Source organism: Macaca fascicularis, chromosome 12, assembly GCF_037993035.2.
Source record: "Macaca fascicularis isolate 582-1 chromosome 12, T2T-MFA8v1.1".
In the NCBI taxonomy this organism is placed as follows: Eukaryota; Metazoa; Chordata; class Mammalia; order Primates; family Cercopithecidae; genus Macaca; species Macaca fascicularis.
Genome location: NC_088386.1, coordinates 673590 through 685675, shown reverse-complemented (window position 1 = coordinate 685675; position 12086 = coordinate 673590). Strand labels below are relative to the sequence as shown.

Genomic DNA, 12086 nt, shown 5'->3' with positions numbered 1-12086 from the left:
TGTGTGGCACTTGCTGAGTGGTAATAAGAACAGTGCCTGCCAGCATCCACTAGAGGGCAGACACACCCGTGTGTATTTGTGCGGCACTTGCCGAGTGGTAATAAGAACAGTGCCTGCCAGCATCCACTAGAGGGCAGGCACACGCGTGTGTATTTGTGTGACACTTGCTGAGTGGTAATAAGAACAGTGCCTGCCAGCATCCACTATAGGACAGACACACCTGTGTGTATTTGTGTGACACTGCTGAGTGGTAATAAAAACAGACACCCTGCCCTCCTGGAGTCAACTTCCGGTGCCCAGGCCAGCGGCAGCAAGTAAGAAAACCTCGCTTTCCGTATCTGCATCAGCTACACAGTGCTCGCACACAGGAGGCATCAGCCAGTTTTCTCAGTTAAAGGGACAGAAACAAAATGTGTCCTCACTACTTTTTGAATGTACCATGTTATCTAATGTTTTAACTTAATTGAATGAATAAACTCCTTATGCATATGGACACATGCATGGAAAATTCACAAACACAAAAACACAAAATAGAATATTTTGCCAAAAGAAAATGTCTTTGATACGTAAATTTCACTTTTTTCTATCTTTTAGTGATTTTAAAGTAATGAAATTGAGAAGTCTGTGCCTGTAAAAGACTTTTTAAAGAGCATGGTATTTCTCCATTTTGAAAAAAAATGGTAAAATATCTTCTACTATAGATAGAAGTTAATTGGCTGAGAGTAATAAACAGAAGATTAAGAAATGACTTTTATCCCCTGCTATTTTGTCAAGGGCTACAGTGAATTACACACCCTGGCTTGGGTTTGCACACTACGTGCTGGAAGCCAGCAGTCATGCAGGCCATGCTCTCCCACACTTAGAAAAAAAGCCCATGAGAAAGAGCTTCATCAAGTTCACACAGAATGACCTCCAGTAAGACCTGGAAAATGCTCAGTTCCACAAAATACCTGTGTCCAAATCCTTTCAGTTCACAGCTCTGGCATCAGGTTCCTGTGAGAAAAGACCCCGAGATGGATTTCTGGTTGGAGGCTGCTGCTAGAGGATACAATGTGACCACAGATGGCTCATGCTGCTCGCACGCTGCAGGGACCAGTGACTTGGGGATCCTGCTCACGGTCCTGTTGGGGAACTGCAGAGATTCACCCCAGTTGGGTGGATTCTGCTGTGTCTCCTGTCAAGAAGCTCCTCAGTTTACCATGGTTTTTCCTTTTTAAAACTCTCTGGTGTTTTCCTCTCCAGTGGGGGCTGAATCTCACCTTAGAAGAAAAGATTTTCCAGCTGGGCGCAGTGGCTCACGCCTGGAATCCCAGCACTTTGGGAGGCCGAGGTGGGCAGAACATTAGGTCAGGAGATCGAGACCATCCTGGCTAACATGGTGAAACCCTGTTTCTACTAAAAATGTAAAAAATTAGCCTGGTGTGGTGGCGGACACCTGTAGTCTCAGTTACTCGGAAAGCTGAGGCAGGATGTTGGCTCCCTACAAGCTCTATCTCCTGGGTTCATGCCATTCTCCTGCCTCAGCCTCCCAAGTACCTGGGACTACAGGTGCCTGCCACCATGCCCAGCTAATTTTTGATATTTTTAGTAGAGACGGGGTTTCACCGTGTTAGCCAGGATGGTCTCGATCTCCTGTCCTCTTGATCTATCCACCTTGGCCTCCCAAAGTGCTGGGATTACTTTGAGATTGTGTACCTTAGAGCTGGTGGGGGCCCAGCCTCTTGATCCACCACACCTGGCCCACGTTTGTCTTCTTTTAAGAAGTGCCTCTTCATGTCCTTGGCCCACTTTTTATTGGGGTTGTTTTTCTCTTATAAATTTGTTTAAGTTCCTTATAGATGCTGTATTAGACCTTTGTCAGATGCATAGTTTGTAAATATTTTCTTCTATTCTGTAAGTTGCCTGTTTACTTTGTTGGTAGTTTCTTTTGCTGTACAGAAGCTCTTTAGTTTAATTAGATCCCACTTGTCAATTTTTGCTTTCCTTGCGATTGCTTTTGGTGTCGTTGTCATGAAATCTTTGCCTGTTCTTATGTCCAGGATGGTATTGCCTAGGTTGTCTTCCAGGGTTTTTATATTTTTGGGTTTTCCACTTAAGTCTTTAATCCATCCAGAGTTGATTTTTGTATATGGTGTAAGAAAGGGGTCCAGCCTCAATCTTCAGCACATGGCTAGCCAGTTATCCCAGCATCATTAATTGAAGAGGGAGTCTTATCCCCATTGCTTTTGTCAGAAAAGCTGTGTTTCTAAGGCTTTGCTCAACATACTTTTAACTTTTGACACATCTTTTCCCCAGTCAATAGGCTCCAGGAAATGGGACAGGATTCTTGGAAATAAAGAGCTGACCTGGCCAGACGTGGTGGCTCTTGCCTGTAATCCCAGCACTTTGGGAGGCTGAGGCAGGCGGATCACAAGGTCAGGACATTGAGACCATCCTGTGAACGGTGAAACCCTGTCTCTACTAAAAATACAAAAAATTAGCCAGGCGTGGTGGCGGACGCCTGTAGTCCCAGCTACTCGGGAGGCTGAGGCGGGAGAATGGTATGACCCGGGGAGGCGGAGCTTGCAGTGAGTGGAGATTGCGCCACTGCACTCCAGCCTGGGCCACAGGCGAGACTCCATCTCAAAAAAAAAAAAAAAAAAAAAGAGCTGACCCTGAGACAACACAGGTGAACACAGCCAACCTGCTGCATAAGAAGTAAACAAAATGTGTGTCTTTCATTCAATATTAAACAATGATAGACTGAGTATGTAAGCATGTTACCATCACAGGTATGGAAGTGCCTAACTATGACTTAAATTGTAGAGCCTCAGATTTTAGATCTGGAAGAGCCATGGGTTTTAATCCATGCTGGGAGAGGCTCAAGGTTACTCTGGAGAAACATGCAGTTTGGGGAGGCTGGAGACTGAGGGGTGGGCTCCCATTCCCCAGCTCCTTCAATGAGTCTGATCTGTTTTATATATCAGTTTTTGGAAAATGATTCAAACAAGTCAACCCAATTCCCTGTTATTTGGTCAAAGCCATCACCCTCAGGCTTCTTGCCACTTCAACTGTGGGCTCCCACTCTCCTCCTCTCCTGCTTAGGTTGGGGCGGCCAAAGACCTTCTCTTGCTGGGGAGGGAGGTTAGGGAGGGACCATTTTTTGATTATTTGAGGGTGTGGTTCAGTTGTAAACAGTGTAAGTTTTAGAATTTGTGTTATTGTGATGGCGATGACCAACTGCAAAATATTTCCCATTTGCCTTGCAATAACAAGAGCATGTATTTTACGCAATTGAAGTTTTTGGATCCTACTTATTTACTTTATTAAGAATAGTGACATTTGAGCAGAGAACAGTTCTAATTTTGCATCAGAGTCAAAAGTGAAAATGAAAGGAACTGACCCATGAAGGAATAGGTATGAGCTGTTTACTTCATTCCTGCCCGTCCTGGTTGATGTTCAGCTCTGGCCCTGCATCCCACTTTCAAATGTGGTGGATGCCTCACCTAGGAAAGGCCCTCCCCACGCTGGCTCCCTCTGCTCACCCGACTGTAGTTACTTCTCTTAATCCTCCATGAACGCTGTTTTCTAAGTTGGGTGTATTTCCTGTAATAAAAAGGTATTGTTGCACCACTTATTGAGGACTTTTTGGATGCCATGTTAAGCATTTCATAGTCACGAGCTCATTGTACAAACTACCCTTTATAACACTCCTATGAATTTATATTCCCATACGAATTGATCTGAGGAAGTGGCATGCTGGAGAGATTGAGTAATTAAATGACAGCATACAGTTAATTACTGAGAGGATTTTGGTTTGGATCTGGATCTGTAATTCAAACACTCATGTCTATAATCACAAGTGTTGCCATATCATTTGCATTAGGATTTAGAATCTCTGCTGGCAGGCCTGGGAAGGCACATTGTAACCAATAAGAGGTAAATGCCACATTTAGTTCTGCACACAGTGCAGAACCACTGCACTGCCTCTCAGAGAATGCCAGGCGCTCCTGTGTTTGTCTCAGTGTCTCCAGCTTGAATTGCTTCACCCCTGGCTCTCGGCAATGCTGCTCCTCTCTCCTGCATGGATCATCTGTTCCTAGAATTCCTTTCTCCCATTTCTTAGGTTGCCACTTTACTGTAGCTTCCTGACCTAAGGTAAAGCTTTGATGCTGTGCATGTCCCAAAATGTCTGTGCACTATTCTCACACTGGGTTGACGGTTTAGTTGGGTTTAAAATATATATATTTCTCTCAGAATGTGAAGGCCAAATTTCATTTTCTTATTATATCTAGAATTTCAGTGAAAAACTTCAGTGCTATTTTCGTTCTTGACTCTTTGCAGGTGATCTTTTTCTTTCACCTCTCTGGAAGTTTCAGATCTTTATCTCTGATGTTATCAAATTTCACAATAACGTGCTTAGTGTAGAAGAACTTTGAAATTCATTTTGAGGGGAACTCAATAGATCTTTTAAATCTGAAAATCATAAACTTTATTTCTGGAAAATGTTCTTGATTTTTAAGTTGAGATATAATTCACATACTACATTTTACTCATGTAAAGTGTTCAATTTAGCACTTTCTGGAAGTAGCACAGACTTCACCACTATTTAATTCTAACATATTTTCAGCACCCAAGAGAGAAACTACATTTTCCATTTTTTCCTCCTCCAGCCTCTGGCAATCATTCCTTTTTGAGGCTAATATTCCATTGTGTGGAAATACTTCATGTTATTTATTCGCTCATCAGTTGGTGGACGTTTGGGTTGTTTCTACTTTTTGGCTATTATGGATAATGCTGCTCTACAAGTTTTTGTGTGGACATATGTTTTTAATTCTCTTCAGTATGAAGACTTGAATAGAATTGATGGATGAAAGAGTAATTCTATGTCTTACTTTTTGAGGAACTGCCAGATTGTTTTCCAAAGCAGCTGTACCATTTAAATCCCATTGATTTCTTTTCTGACATTTTTATTCTTTCCGTCTGCTTTTATTTTTTCCTTTTTGCGAAATTCTATTTTAAACTCTGAAGATGAATCAGAAAAATCAACGCAGCTTCTTCAACAAATTACAAGAAAATGATATACAGGAGATACAAGGGAAATGTATAAATTATATAGACTTAAAAACACATCAGCTAATCACAATGTATGAATTTTATTTGGGAATATAGACAGAACAGAATTGCCCATGTGTTTCTTGTTGTTCTGAAGGGTTATAGATATACAGGGGTTTGTTATATTCATGTTTATTTACATATATGTTTAAAATTCTCCATATAAGGGTTTTAAAAATTCCGTTGGAAGCCTTATGTTTTAAAATGTACTCAGATTTTGTTTCAATCAGGGATGTTAAGACCTGCAGACATGGAAGTGACTGTCCCATTCCTACTCACAGATCCCTAGAAATAGGAGGCACAGGGACGCCCCAGGCAGAGGCAGGAGAGGGAAAGGCATGGGCAGGATCCTCTGCTGTGGTCTCTGTGGGACAGCAAGGGCAGGCAGGGCAGGCAGGCTTAGGCTGTCCAGCGTGAATAGCTTCAGCAGGCTCTAGGGCATAGGGGCCATTTCTAGTTGCCTAGTACCTCACCCTGTGGTGATTAAGGAAGGGCGGTATTGTCTCCTACAGTATCAGAGCCAGATAAAGTAGGTGGTTAGGAGTATGGGTTCTGAATTGGTAGTTTAATTGGCTGGCCCTGGGAAAGACAATCTTTTCCCAGTAAACACCAGATGCTAGAGCGTCAAGAAAACAGAAAATAAGAAAATACAATTAATGCATTCTGTGTACACAGATGGAGTCTTCTTTTGCTTCCCCAAAGGAAGAGTCCACAGGCGCCTGGCACTCCTGGACCTGAGGAAACCCTGAAAATGTTGGTATCTGCAGATCCTCTCCAAAAAGAGGTCGCCAATCTCCTAAGACTGCAAGCTGACCCCAGCATTCTGGGAGCCAAGAGGGAGAAAGAGTCTGAAGATCTCCCTGCTCAGTAAATTGGCTTTCACTAAATACTGTCTTTGCATAAGCAGCATTATCCAGTGTCCTGGAGGTTAGAAAAGTTCTGTTTCAATATCTGAAGAAAATAAATTGTTTCTTTTCCCGATGTCAGGGAGGAGCATTTGACTGCCAGTGTGGACTGAGGGGTCTTGGGATCACAGTCTTCCCAATGTGTTTTGAACCGACCCTCTGTGTCTGCCTCAGCATCTCCTCTGCTTACCTAGACACTTGGGAACCCTAACACAAGCCCTTCTAGGAGTCTGTGGTGTGGCTTAGCTGCCTCTGTAGGCATCTCTTGGGGTTAAACATTTTCCACTCTGCTAAGTCAGTGCCATCTGTTCTTTGGCTTCATCTTCAGAAGACCCTGAGCCCTTCCCCACCCTCCTTGCCCCACCCTCCACACCAAATGCGTGGTGCCCTTAAGGCCATAGGGTTGCTGCCATAGGATTTTTGTATTGAGTGCTCTCATTCCAAGCAACTGTGAGAGATTTCTATGGCAGGGCCTCCGGGTTCCTGTCAAATTAAATTGTAGTTGAGTGTTGGGTGCTATTTAAGAAGCATCCCCCTTTCTCCTTCCTAACAGAGCCCTGAATTATTCAGTCACATGGTTTGAAACATGCGGTGGGTCCTGGTTGACTTAACCAGCACTGTCTCACCCTGTGTCACAGTTATTGGTTCCAAAGTGGGTGCATAACTGAGGCTCATGCCAGGTGCCACACAGCACTCCCTTGGTCCCCCAATGGACTTGGGGATGGGCAAGGATCTGAGTTGTTCCAATTACAGTCAAATACAAGTTGTGCTAGGTTGTTAGGAACAAGAGTGTGCTTGTTCATGCTCCCTCTTTGGTGAAGAAAGCAACCTCAGAAATTGTTCCTGGAGATTTTGCCACACGCAGAATGATTCTGACTTCACTGAAGGCAGAGCAGAAAATTGGGAAGAGACTGAGTCCTGGTAGCATCCATGAGCTTCTGTGCTCAGATTCACCCTGAAGCCTGGCCTGCTTCTGAACTACCCACCTAAGTCAATAAATTCCCTTGTATTTAAAGTCAAATTGAGCTGGATTTTTAGTTACTTGCAGCTGCAGGTGTTCTGTGACGCTGGTACTGTGAGTTTGCATCTGAGAATATTTACAGTGTTTCTCTCATGGTTGAGTCAATCATTTCAAGGATGCTCTGAGGGTAAAAAGAACGATCAATTGTGAAGCAGTGAATTGTGCTGCCAGGCACAATTCATTGGAAAATAGAAAGCCTCATCTCCTGGGCAGTAGAAAGTTTCATTGTACATAAATTACATACCTTGTTTCTGTCTCAACCTCTTATTTTTTCATATGCAAAGGAGGTAAGGAAATCCAAATAAGTCCAGCAGCTAATATGCCTCTCAGACGTGATCCAAAATAGAACTGAATTATGTAAGCCTTGTTAAAATTCATCATCATCATTCATATTTCTGAATATTTAAATTAGAAATTCTGAAAAAGTAGTTTGTTTCAGAGGTAGTTTGTATGTATGTAGGTATTTTTTCAGGATCAAAAGTTTATTTTTTATTATCTAATTGAGTTTAATTTACATATAATAAAATTTAGTAATTTTAAGTGTACAAATCAATGCGTTTTGACAAATATACATATTGTCATGTACATAACACTACCATTAAAATACATTTCATTACCCCCAAAATTCCCTTGCAAGCTGCTGTAGTCAGTGACCCCTGCCCCACACCACAGCTCCCGGCAGTTGCCTTCTTTCACTCTAGTTTTGTCTGTCTTAGAATATGATACAGGCCACGTGCAATGACTCAAGTCTGTAATCCTAGCACTAGATTAAGAAGCGAGGATCACTTGAGCCCAGGAACTTGAGACCAGCCTGGGCAACATGGCAAAACCCCATCTCTAAAAAAAAAAAAAAAAATACACACACACACAAATTAGCCGGGTGTGGTGGCACACCCCTTTGGTCCCAACCCCTTTGGTCCCAGATACTCAGGAGGCTGAAGAATCACCTGAGCCTGGGAGGTCAAGGCTGTGGTGATCTGTGATCACATCACAGCACTCCAGCCTTGGTGATAGAGTGAGATGTTATCTCAAAAAAGAAGTATTTGATATAAATTGAATCATATAGAATATTCTCTTATACCTAGTTTCTTTCATGTATTCTAATGCCTTTGAGATATGTCCATGTGGTTTCCAGTGTATGTCATTCTTATGTTGGGCAGTAACCATTGTAGGAATATATTACAGCTTATCTATTCTTCAGTGGTAGGCTATTTTAAAAATATTTGGCTATTAAGAAGAAAGTTGTTATGAATACTTATATTCAGGCCTTTGTGTCAACAGATTTTCACTTCTCTTGGTTGAAAACGTAGGAGGAATTATTATTTTTTTAAGTTATGGATTTTCAAATGATTGTCAGTTGTCAGTTACTTTAAAAAAATGTAAATTCTTAAATTTTAAAGTTTAGGATGTCTGACTACCCTGACAAAAACAAGCAATGGGGAAAGGATTTCCTATTTAATAAATGGTGTTGGGAAAACTGGCTAGCCATATGCAGAAAACTGAAACTAGACCCCTTCCTTACACCTTATACAAAAATTAACTCAAGATGGATTAAAGACTTAAACATAAGACCTAAAACCATGAAAACCCCAGAAGAAAACCTAGGCAATATCATTCAGGACATAGGCATGGCCAAAGTCTTCATGACTAAAACGCCAAAAGCAACGACAACAAAAGCCAAAATTTAGAAATGGGATCTAATTAAACTGAGGAGCGTCTGTACAGCAAAAGAAACTCTCATCAGAGTGAACAGGCAACCTACAGAATGGGAGGAAATGTTTGCAATCTATCCATCGGACAAAGGGCTAATATCCAGAATCTACAAGGAACTTAAACAAATTTACAAGGAGAAAAAAAATACATCAAGAAGTGGGTGAAGGATATGAACAGACACTTCTCAAAAGAAGACATTTATGTGGCCAACAAACATATGAACAAAAGCTCATCATTACTGGTCATTAGAGAAATGCAAATCAAAACCACAATGAGATACCTACTCATGCTAGTTAGAATGGCGATCATTAAAAAGTCAGGAAACAACAGATGCTGGAGAGCATGTGGAGAAATAGGAACGCTTTTACACTGTTGGTCAGAGTGTAAATTACTTCAACCATTGTGGAAGACAGTGTGGCAATTCCTCAAGGATCTAGAACCAGAAATACCATTTGCTCCAGCAATCCCATTACTGGGTATACACCCAAAGGATTATAAATCATTCTACTATAAAGACACATGCACACGTATGTTTACTGCAGCACTATTCGCAATAGCAAAGACTGGGAACCAACCCAAATGCCCATCAATGATAGACTGAATAAAGAAAATGTGGCACATATACATCATGGAATACTATGCAGTCATAAAAAAGGATGAGTTCACGTCCTTTGCAGGGACATGATGAAGCTGGAAACCATCATTCTTGGCAAACTAACACAGGAACAGAAAAGCAAACACCGCATGTTCTCACTCATAAGTGGGAGTTGAACAATGAGAACACATGGACACAGGGAGGGGAATATCACACACGTGGGCCTGTTGCAGGGTCGGGGCCTAGGGGAAGGATGGCAGTAGGAGAAATACCTAACATAAATGACGGGTTGACAGGTGCAGCAAACCACCATGGCACGTGTATACCTGTGTAACAAACCTGCACGTTCTGCTCATGTATCCCAGAACTTAAAGTATAAAAAAAATAAAATAAAAGTCACAGGATGTTTGTGATAGTATCTATTACACTGATGTTGACATCACACATGGCTATTTGGAGACTCCAAGTGAAATTTCTTGCAGTTCTCAGTGCCAGGAAAATATATATTTCTGGATAAAAACTCAAAAATTTTAGAAAAACATCCAAGTTTCATAGTCTAGAGCTCTAACACTGGAATCTTCCAAATTTAAGGATTAATGATTTACCTAAATCTAAAAATAGTAGGTTGCAGATGTATTTAAACAGTGTGCCTAGGTAGTATGCTTATATATTAAGATAAAAATGGTCTTCTAAAGTTTATTAATTCTAATATAACCTTTATTTTTTCGTGTAGACATATCTTTCTGATTCCCAGGATAATTTAAACAATTAATTCTAAGCAACTATTAACTTAGTTCTAGATTGGGATATCTATTTATGTATTTGAAGCTTTAGATATGTATTTCAAATCAGAAATGTGTGCTGGTCATGGAAAGTTGTGACTTAGAGCCTCAGGTAAGTTTTTTTTCATGTGAACATACTGCTTCCAATTGTTGTTATGCCCAGAGCAGACAATTAATAAATACCCTTGGAACTGAGTGATTAACTGCAAATATCACAATAAATCTTCTTAGCGGGCATGATAATTAAACATATTTAGTCCTTGCTGTGACCTAAGAAAGGAATTCTTTTCATTAAATGTTTAATGTCTCACTCTGTTCATACAGCCGGAGTTACTGATTCAGTTTGATGTGAATTCAGTCTTATAGAAGACCCATCATTATAACCTGCACTTATGCTTCCTATAGTATTGGAACTTCCAACTTGTATACAAAATAGATATGCTTCATATTCTTAAAAAACACAAGAAATCTCCCTTTATTCATAATAAACACAGAATTAGGTGTTCTATTAAACTGAACAATAGAACTCACTGGGAGTGACCGCATAAACTATATCACGAATTATCCCAGTGTCTGGAAAGGTCAGTGGGCCATTTCGCTCCACGCTGTGCCATGAGCCAACCACGAGGGTTGTCAGTGACTCACTGCGTGGGTCACCCAGGGCACGTGGTGCTGAGGCTGTCAAAGAGCAAGACGGGGCTGCATCTAAACTCAGGCCTCTGCTAAGTGTCCGAACTCAGGCAAGATGCTAAAGACTTTAGAGACGTTTCCTTTTCTATGATTGGGGTTGTAACACTCACCCTGTCAGGTTCTCGTGTGCGTTGACAAGGCCGGCACGTGACACACCAGGGGCAGAGCTGGACAGGAACCTTCTTCCTCAGACATCAGGGTCCTCATGAGCATCAACAAAATAAAGAGATCAGGAGAGCAGGAGAGCAGGAGAGCAGGAGAGCGGGGAAGCAGGGGAGCAGGGGAGCAGGGCATCTCCAGCTGTGTCAGGACTGCAGCAGGGACTCAGCAACAATCAGTCTCTTTCTCTTGTTTCATCCAAATCATATATGTAAAAAATAGGTGGGGTTATCATGGATGTTTATATTGATTCCTGGGATCAGACAAATATACCTTTCCTTGTCATGCTGTTTTCTCTTCCCAGATAGTTTGAAGAGCTTCGTTTTGGACTTGATATTCCTGGAGTGCATTTCTTTTTCTAATTAGTTCAGTCTTGACCCTGAGCCATCACCCCTCCAGAGTGGCAGGACATTCCACTCCACCATTGTTGGGGTGCCACAATTTCACTACTAATCAAAGGCTCCTTGGTTGCTGAAAAATGAGAGACGTACCTCTAATAATCAGTCTAGATTGTCACTGCTCACTTCCTCATTTTCCAATTCCACAGGGGCCCCCCAAAGCCCGGAAGGTCTCATTTCGGACGTCTTATAGACCATGGGAACCAGGAAACACTGGGAACCCTAGGGCCAGCACCCACCTCATTTGCACCCTGTCTCTGTTTCCATCACCCTCTAGGTATTGCCACAGAGCAGTGTTGGGACCCACTGGAGATCTGACTGCTCCCAGTCTGGGAAACTGCCTTCTCTCCCTCCACTGATATCATATTTCTACTTTCCACCCCACAGAAATCCTTGCATGAATCACAAAAGGGATTGGTAGTTACCTGGTGTGAAGCACAGCTGAGCCAAAGGATAAAGCAATATTGCAATGGACTCTGTCATTGATATCACTAGTTTGCAAATCTGTTACCACTATGGTAAAATTTTTATATTCACTTTAAAATTATAACTCATTCTGCTCATTGTATTCAAGGCAACATCTACTCTAAAATATACTCCGGCATTAATTTATGCTTTTCTGTTTACAAATGAGAATTCATAAGTAAATCGAGGGAGCAATTACATATTTTTTAACTGAAGGCAAAACAGAAGACATATACACATACATCAGTGAAACAAAACAGAGAG

General features: G+C 41.6%; 1 long non-coding RNA gene and 1 pseudogene across 1 annotated transcript in view; one reads left to right on the top strand and one right to left on the bottom strand.

The window, feature by feature from the left end:
- The window catches only part of LOC141408153 (large ribosomal subunit protein uL23 pseudogene), a 62777-nt pseudogene that overhangs the window by 16259 nt on the left and 34432 nt on the right, over positions 1-12086 (bottom strand).
- Positions 1-12086, top strand: part of LOC135966488 (uncharacterized) — a 46482-nt gene that overhangs the window by 20472 nt on the left and 13924 nt on the right. The gene's annotated exons all lie outside the window — the stretch shown is intronic.